Genomic DNA, 8,618 nt, shown 5'->3' with positions numbered 1-8,618 from the left:
AAATTCTATTCCTCTAGAACCACTCCAGATACCAAAATCTATATTAGTCAGGGTTGTCCCAAGAAACAAAACATATAGTGTGTGTGTGTGTGTGTGTGTGTGTGTGTGTGTGTAAATGAAAGAGGAAATCTCGCATGAAAGACTCAATCAATGCAGCAAACTTTATTTTATTTTATTTTATTTTAAATAAATGACCACAGCCACCTCACCCGTTAGTAACCACCACCCTGGTCAGTCAGGAGGCATCGACATCATATCTAAAACCTCCGGATATCAACAAGATTATGACCTGCTGAAGGCTCAGATGACTATTGGCATTTCTCAGAAATAAAATATTTTTTACAAATGCATGCACGTTTTTTTCTTTAGCCGTAATGCTATTGCACACTAAATATATGACAGTATAGTGTAAACATAACTTTATATGTACCGGGAAATCTAAATATTTGTGTGACTCATTTTATTGTCATACTTGCTGCATTGCAGTAGTCTAGAATTGAACTTGCAATATCTCTGAGATATGCTTGTATATAATATGTTGTTTATATCTTATCACAGTTTTTGACTACATTTTATTTTTCCTGGTCCTAGTATAGCCACCACAGCTCTTTTTTGTCACTGTTTTTATAGAATATCTGTTTCTGTCTTTCACTTTCATACTAGTCACATCTATAGATGCAAACTGAGTTTCTAGTGCTGAGTATATAGTTGGATCTTGTTTCTTTTTTTAATCCATTTTGCAAATTGATCTGCCTTTTGGTGTGGGGGTTTAATCCATTTACATTTAAAGTACATTCATGTGCTGCATAACAACATTTTGGTCAGTGATTGACCATGTATACAACAGTGGATTTATAAGATTACAAAACCTATTACTGCTCCTTTTATATGTTTATGTACACAAATACCATTGTGTTACAATTGCCTTGTAGTATTCAGTAGAGGAACATGCTGCACTCTACTGTTTATAGCCTACAGGCAATGGTCTAGACCATAAAGCCTATAGTAGAATATACCATTTAGATTCATGTAAGTTCACTCTGTGGTGTTCACATGAGCTTGAATTGCCTAAAAATGCATTTCTCAGAATGTATTCTTATCATTAAATGACAGATAACTATAATTAGTGACAGCAACTTAATCTTGCCATTTTAATATTTTTCTTTTCCTGTATGTCTATAGCATTTTGTTCTTCATAACCTCCATTACTAACATTTTTTGTGTGTGTCACTAATTGATTTTTAGGGACACTTGGATTTCCCTCTCATTTTCACTTGTGTATATTCTATAATTGTTTTCTTTGTGGTTACCATGAAAATGACATACAACATCCTAGAGTTATAAAATCTGCTTTGAAATCAGTACACATTTAATTCCGTACATAAATTCCCCTTTTCCACATCTGTGTTTCTCTCAACTTCACGTTACTGATGTCACTAATTACAACCTCATACATTGTGTACATGTTAACATAGATTTATAGTTATTTGTACACATTTGAATTTTAAATTTTTTTTTTTTTTTTGAGATGGAGTCTTGCTCTGTCGCCCAGGCTGGAGTGCAGTGGCACAATCTTGGCTCACTACAAGCTCCGCCTCCCAGGCTCATGCCCTTCTCCTGCCTCAGCCTCCCGAGTAGCTGGGACTACAGGCGCCTACCACCATGCCCGGCTAATTTTTTGTACTTTTTAGTAGAGATGGGGTTTCACCATGTTAGCCAGGATGGTCTTGATCTCCTGACCTCATGATACACCTGCCTTGGCCTCCCAAAGTGCTGGAATTACAGGCGTGAGCCACTGCACTCAGCCAAATTTTAAATCTTGAACAGAAAGCTAGTATAAACAAAACTTTCAAAATACATGTTTTTGTATTTTGTCCCATATTTACCTTGATGAGAGGTCTTTATACTTGATATGACTTTACATAACCATCTAATCTAACATTCTTTTATTTCATAGTGAATTACTCCCTTAAGCATTTCGTGTAGAGTAGTTCTAGTGGCAATGAACTCTGTCAGCTTTTGTTTATATCACATTGTCTTTATAACTTCCCAATTTCTGAAGGTCATTTTTGTCAGATACAGAATTCTTGGTTGGCAAGTTTTCTTTTTTCTTTTACCAATTAAAAAATATATATAATCTCATATGCCCTCCAAGGTGTCTGATAAGAAATCTCCTGATAACTTCATCCAGAATTCCTTGTACCTCATGAGTTATGTTTCTCTTGCGGCTTTTCAAATGATCTCCTTGTCTTTGGCTTTTGAGAGTTTGATTATAATGTATGTGGGTCTGGGTCTTTTTCAGTGTATTCTCTCTGCAGATCTTCAAGTTTCTTGTATTTGTAGATTCATGTCTTTCATCATATTTGAACCATTCTTTTTCATCTTTTTCTTTCCAACTTTTATTTTAAGTTCAGGGGTATATGTGCAGGTTTGTTTCATGAGTAAATTTCATGTCATGGCAGGAGGTGTACAAATTATTTAGTCACCCAGGTAATAAGCATACCTATATAACAAACCTGCACATGTATCCCTGAACATAAAAGTTAAAAAAATAATTTTTTAAAAGTCCTAAAAACTCCAAACATACACATTTGTATAGGAAAATCATGTAGGTGGATACACATTAAGTATTTTTGAATGGGAATATTACAGCTTATTTTTGTTCTCTTGTTACAGGCTGAAAGAATGAGAGTTGTGACCAACTCAGTATACCACTGGAGGCTATATGAGCGAACAGAAAACTGTTCTTATGAAAGCAGGATGTTGGAAAACTGATAACTGTGTCTGCCGCCAGAAGGGGTGCTGAGGGCAGTCAGGCCTCATGCACAGTGTTCCTTGTGATTATCTATAGGAACATCTGAAGCCTGTTGTACAAAGAAAGCAATTATGTGGACCTGTGATAAATCAAGCAGTGGACCAACCATTAGCTCTCCCTCCCTGCTCTTTCTACCTAACAAATATGAAAGACTGTAGAAACTCAGGGCTGCCTTTGCTCACTACAAGCAAGGAGCCCCTGACCCCCTCTTTCAAAATAGGTCTTTTTGTCTTTGTCTTTACTTCTGCATTTGACCCCCTTCATTGACCCTGTAGAAACTGTCAGTGACATTCTCTTTTCCCTTGTATTTTCTAAATTTTCTATAATTTGCATGTTATTTTAATAATTAGTGAGGGCATCAAAGGAGTGGATTCACAATGGTGCAAACATTGGCAGTTTCAGTTAGGAACTCATATTCCTGTTGGGTCAGAGATTGAGCTCTGGAGGAAACCTCTGGTCTGAGGGCTACAGGGAAGCTCCTGTTTCATGCCTATTCCTGAAATTAGGCCTGTCCCTCTGATTTAGGGAAGATTTATTCCTCTGTTTGTCTGTATACTACAGAAACAGCCTGTGAAAGAATCTGCAGGCATTACTTACAATTGTAACTTAGCATATCGGAAATTTCTGTTGAGGACGTCAATGGCTTTCATGTCCTCTGGAGTCTACTCAACAATTTTTCTTCAAAGTCTAAAGGAGATTTTTTCTTCCAACATAATATTCTGTGCAGTGCAGAAAGTCTTTTCTTTTGCCTTTTGGTAACTGGCCTAAGAGATTTTACAGTTTATTGAGAGAATTCCTATGCCATTATCATTAAGTTTTGGTTTGCTTAGAATGTAAAAAAAACTGAGATTAGAACAAATTTTTAAAAAAGTAAGGTTATTACATCTGTATATCCTTCTGTATGTGCTTTTAAAGTCCTTGTGACATTGAGTTACAGGGCTTTGACTCCTGGATCTATAAAGGACACCAAGTCCTGCTACATCTTAAACACTGACAACAATTAAAGCTTCATCTTCAGGCCCAGTAGAAGATGCCAATCAAAATAAATTGCATTCCTGAGACATAGGGCCAGAAATTAAAGCTATTCAACTCCTCAAGGCCCCAGGACTATTGTGGAAGAGGTGGGTGTGTGAGATTGAAAGGGCCAATTTTGAGAGACAAAATAAGTTCAATTTCTCTGTAAATTAATCATTAATGTCAAAGGCACACTGATGCAAGACAAGAATATGGCCCCCTGTGACAGATTAACAAGGTTTTAGTGAAGCATTAACTGACTCCTTAATAAAGGTTATAAAGGTTATAAAAGGCTTAAGAAAGTTATATCCTATTGTCAAGATTAAAAGTTCATAAATTGTTAATAAAATTTTGAAAAACAGATTTAATTGGTATCACACTGTTTTTATTAGGGCTTATAGTTTGGAAAATTAAGTCTTCTCTCTCAAAGAAAAAAGGTTTTTGCCTTCTTTTGGAATCCTTGTGTTATCACTTTGGTTAAATGAATGACTTATTTTACAATGACCTGTGATATCAAGTGTTTTAAACCATTGATATTTGACAAACTTTCCAAATCAAATTATAAATTATTTCTTTTTCATACCTAATTAAACCTTTAAGATATTAGGTTCCCTAAAATCTAAAAATGAAATTTGGCTCACTTGGTGTAAAAATTATACAGGAAGTATTGTCAAACATGAAATGGTGTTTGGTTATCTTTGGGCTGTATTTGTATAAATATATAATTGGCATGTGTTCCAAAATTATGGGAAACTCATATAACTCTGATATAACTTAGTATACATTATCAGTAATAATCATTGTCATGTTAAATTATTGTGTGCCGCAGAGGTAACAAATTTCCCTGTCAATTGTGTTTTTGACTATGGCTGCTCTAAAACATTTGTCATCCACAGACAATTGTTGTCTTGTTTTGCTCCTCTTTAGAAGGTGGTTTATAGAACTATAATACTCTAACAGGTGCTCTTGAATGCAGGTTTCTGATAACTTTGAAGATTGTGACATCAGAATAGAGGAAAAACTTTGAAAACTCATGGAGAGCTGAAATGTTCATGAATATCAAGCAGAGCAGGAATTAGCTGCATGAACTGAACTAATAGAAGACTGAAGTAATCTTTTTGACTTTTTGCTTAAAACATTGCTGATCCTTTGTTCTGTATTTTTCAGAGTCAAGGAAGCTTTTCTTTTGAGCTATTGGCAGCTTTTAACAATTTAGTATACTCCTGTGAACAAAATTTGGAGCTTATTTCTTTCTCTCTACCTGATTTCTCCAGAATTTGGAAACTATTTATTAGTATTCTTAACTGATGGCAATACAGTTATTTGCATAAGTGCAATAAGAATATGTTTTTATTTGAAACAGGACACAATTGGAGAAACTGGTTATTTTACCAAGGCTTTGACTGGAATGCTGTGCTTTCTTTCAGGAATCAAACTTGACTTATGGAGACAATAAAAGCCCCTTGGGAAAACTGGCCTCATACTTTGTCTCCGCAGTGCCTGTACAGGGTTCCTGATCTGTGGTAAGTAAAGAATGTAACTTTCTGACAGGTCCAGGAGCCCCAAGTTTATCTTGGCATCTCAAGAGGAGAGAAATTCACCCACGCATAGGTGTTTGATGGTACAAATCCATGGCTGGGTTTCGCTTCAAAAAAATATTATCTGAGATTCCTTCTGTGGAACAAAGTTCCATCAAAGCCAATTTAAAAGCCTATGTAAAAAAATAATTATTCTTGCTGTACTGTATACAAATAATCAGGCCAAGTATAATAAAGCAAATCAATCCTACCATGATTTGTCTTTAGTAAAAATGGGAAATTGGAGAGAGAAAAAAATTATGTTTCAAAAACTATAGTACACCTGTTGTTAGGTTCTAGTCTTGCTTAATGTTTTTAAATTTTTATTATTTTCTACAGTTTGGTCCGAATTCTAATTTTTCTTGGCTAAAATTCTGGGCATGACTGTTGAAAACAGGAGTGTGCAACTAAAGGAAAGCCAAGAAGCAGGGTGGGGGCAGGGGATGGAGGATCACTAGGACAAAGTGCCCGGGGTAAGGGGCATTCTGACTCAACCAACCTAACAGGATTCCTGTGGAAGGCAGCTCAGGGTGGCCACAAATTCCTTGGGGATGGTGAGGGACAAGGAACCTGGCCAGATATTGAGGCTGAGGGTGATTGATAGACATCAAGGGTGGGGGATTCTGGCTGAATTGAGGTAACAGGATTCTTGCTAAAACTGGGGTCTTGGGACACACCCCAAAATGGGGCCTCACTGAAAAAGGAGCCCACAGGAGCCTGACTAGGGTTTGGGCAAGAAGAGAGTCCTTGTCACCAGAGAATGTTCTCTAAACACCCTCCCATGAAGAAAAGGACAGTGGCCCAGCATTCTCTGTGCTTCCTGGCCCAAGTCCTCATCTTACTTGCGTTGACCTGATGATCTCCATGCTGTCCTCACACCCAGAGCAGAGGTGACAAGACTGTGTGGCCTTGTTTCTCCTTCAGCAGAGCTGAGATGAACTAAAATCCACTGAAGGAACTTGAAGTTAGCACAAGTACAGGGACTAAGAATCCTAGAAAAGAAAAAACAGGTTTACTGAAACTCTAATGCAAGGTTGAAACCCTGGCAACAGGTCAAAATGGCACACATTTTTGTGTTTGTTGGTTTTGTAGGGACCGAGGGAAACCATCCCCTTTGCCTCTGAAAAAGTATTACTGGAAAATTAACTGGAAAAAGGCAGATTAATAAGAGAACAGGCATACAAAGGTATTAGTGTGCAAAGGACAGCATCAGGGTGATTACCCCAACCCCTCCCTCAACTGGGTTCAGAAGTTTATGTAGTATCTTGAGGTTACCAAAAGAATGGGAGTGGAGAGCATGGCACAAAACAGGCTATGGTGGGCAAATAAGTTATGAGAGGGAGAGAAGAGGAAGCCTGCCTAGCAAAGGTGGTCTTGTTGTGTAGCTGAAACCTCATAGGGAGCAGCCCTCAGAGAGAAGACGTGAAGGTTTCAGGTCTTTAAAGGTATCAGACTCTCAGTTAATCATCCCTAGCTCTAAGGGAGGGCCTCTGAGGAAGCCAGGCTGCATCAAGGCAGATTCTATCCAGATGCAACTCTCCCATGCCAAAGCCAGCTTTCCAGGGCTGTTTCTGTTGGCAGTCCCTCTGAAAAGCCACCTCAAAATATGTCAAAGAAAGACCCATATTAGGCTGAAATACTTTGGTTTCCTTCAGTTTTTTATTGGTTTTGTTTAAAAATAAAGAGCCTACGGCCAGGCGTGGTGGCTCACGCCTGTAATCCCAGCACTTTGGGAGGCCAAGGCGGGTGGATCACTTGGTCAGGAGATTGAGACCATCCTGGCTAACACGGTGAAACCCGTCTCTACTAAAAAATACAAAAAATTAGCCGAGCATGGTGGCGGGCGCCTGTCGTCCCAGCTACTTGAGAGGCTGAGGCAGGAGAATGGCCTGAACCCGGGAGGCGGAGCTTGCAGTGAGCCGAGATCGTGCCACTGCACTCCAGCCTGGGTGACAGAGCACGACTCTGTCTCAAAAAAAAAAAGCCTACCTCTGGCTTCCTGATTCAGCATCTCCCAGGGTGAGGCCCAGGCATTTGCATTTCTTGAAAGCTCCCCTGGGGAGGTGCCGGGGTAAGAACCCTCCTCTTCCAGATGGACATTCATTCCTTTGGGCAACAATCTTCATGCACCACGTACTGTGCATCCTAATCCAAATGCCTGCGATACACTAGGGATACCTGGGGGCAGCTCCCCCATGGAGCTTGTGTTGTTCCTCTGTCCCCTTTTCTCCCTGTCTCTGCACTGTATGGTTTCAGGGAGCCTTTTCTGATATGGATGCCACTTCCAGATTTCTCCATTGTGCTTGCTGTGGTGTGAAAGCTAGGACTATTTTTCAGTTCTTAATGTTTCCTGTGGTCTTTTTACCTGCCTGGCCCAAATTCCTTTCAAACCCTGGTTGGTCATCTGGTTCTGTTTCTGACTCTCAGATTTAGGAACCCAAGCATTGGTCATTCTCATCACCACCACGACACCCACACACCAGTGTCAGTTTCCTAAAGTCATCAATTGTTGTTCAGGGGAACGTTTGCAAAGCAGAAGATTGTGAAGAACCCTGTCCTGAATCCTCATGCAGCTCATACTTGAGCAACCTCTCCTGTCTTTTGAATTTGCTGCCAGAGTTGCTGTCTTGGCATCTTCTCTTTGCATTGCTTTTCATGAATCAGAGGCCTGATCCATTTCTCTCCCTGGATTGGTTCCATTGTCTTTGGTGCTGCGTGGTAGGCATACCTGACAGAAATAACTTAGGCATACCCTGTAGGGTAGACACACCTCTCAGCAATAACTTAGGCATAACCTATAAGGTAGACACACCTGACAGAAATAACTTAGGCATACCCTGCAAGGCAGATGCACCTGTCAGCAATAATGTAGGCATAACCTGTAAGGCAGACTCACCTGACAACAATAACGTAGGCATGCTCTGTAGGGTAGACACACCTGGCAGCAATAACTTAAGCATAATCTGTAAGGTAGACACACCTGACAACAATAACTTAGGCATAACCTGTAGGGCAGATGCACCTGTCAGCAATAATGTAGGCATACCCTGTAAGGTAGACTCACCTGGCAACAATAACTTAGGCATAACCTGCAGGGTAGACTCACCTGACAACAATAACTTAGGCATACCTTGTAAGACAGGCGCACATGACAGCAATAACTTATCCTAAGAAATGAGGGTTGCTACATGGAGGTCGCTGGTGGGAGGGAG

The 8,618-nt window shown here is 39.5% G+C and overlaps 1 long non-coding RNA gene across 1 annotated transcript in view; it reads left to right on the top strand.

The window, feature by feature from the left end:
• Positions 1 to 4,717: 4,717 nt before the first annotated feature.
• LOC129525181 (uncharacterized) overlaps positions 4,718 to 8,618 on the top strand; it is a 43,574-nt gene continuing 39,673 nt past the window's right edge. Inside the window, exons 1-2 of the long non-coding RNA XR_008669295.2 lie at positions 4,718 to 4,938; positions 5,257 to 5,352. This is a non-coding gene — a long non-coding RNA (uncharacterized lncRNA). The remainder of the gene's footprint in view (positions 4,939 to 5,256; positions 5,353 to 8,618) is intronic.

This window comes from Gorilla gorilla, chromosome 8 (genome assembly GCF_029281585.2).
Source record: "Gorilla gorilla gorilla isolate KB3781 chromosome 8, NHGRI_mGorGor1-v2.1_pri, whole genome shotgun sequence".
NCBI lineage: Eukaryota > Metazoa > Chordata > Mammalia > Primates > Hominidae > Gorilla > Gorilla gorilla.
Note: the sequence above shows the minus strand (reverse complement) of the source record. Positions and strands in the feature narration are given on the sequence as shown.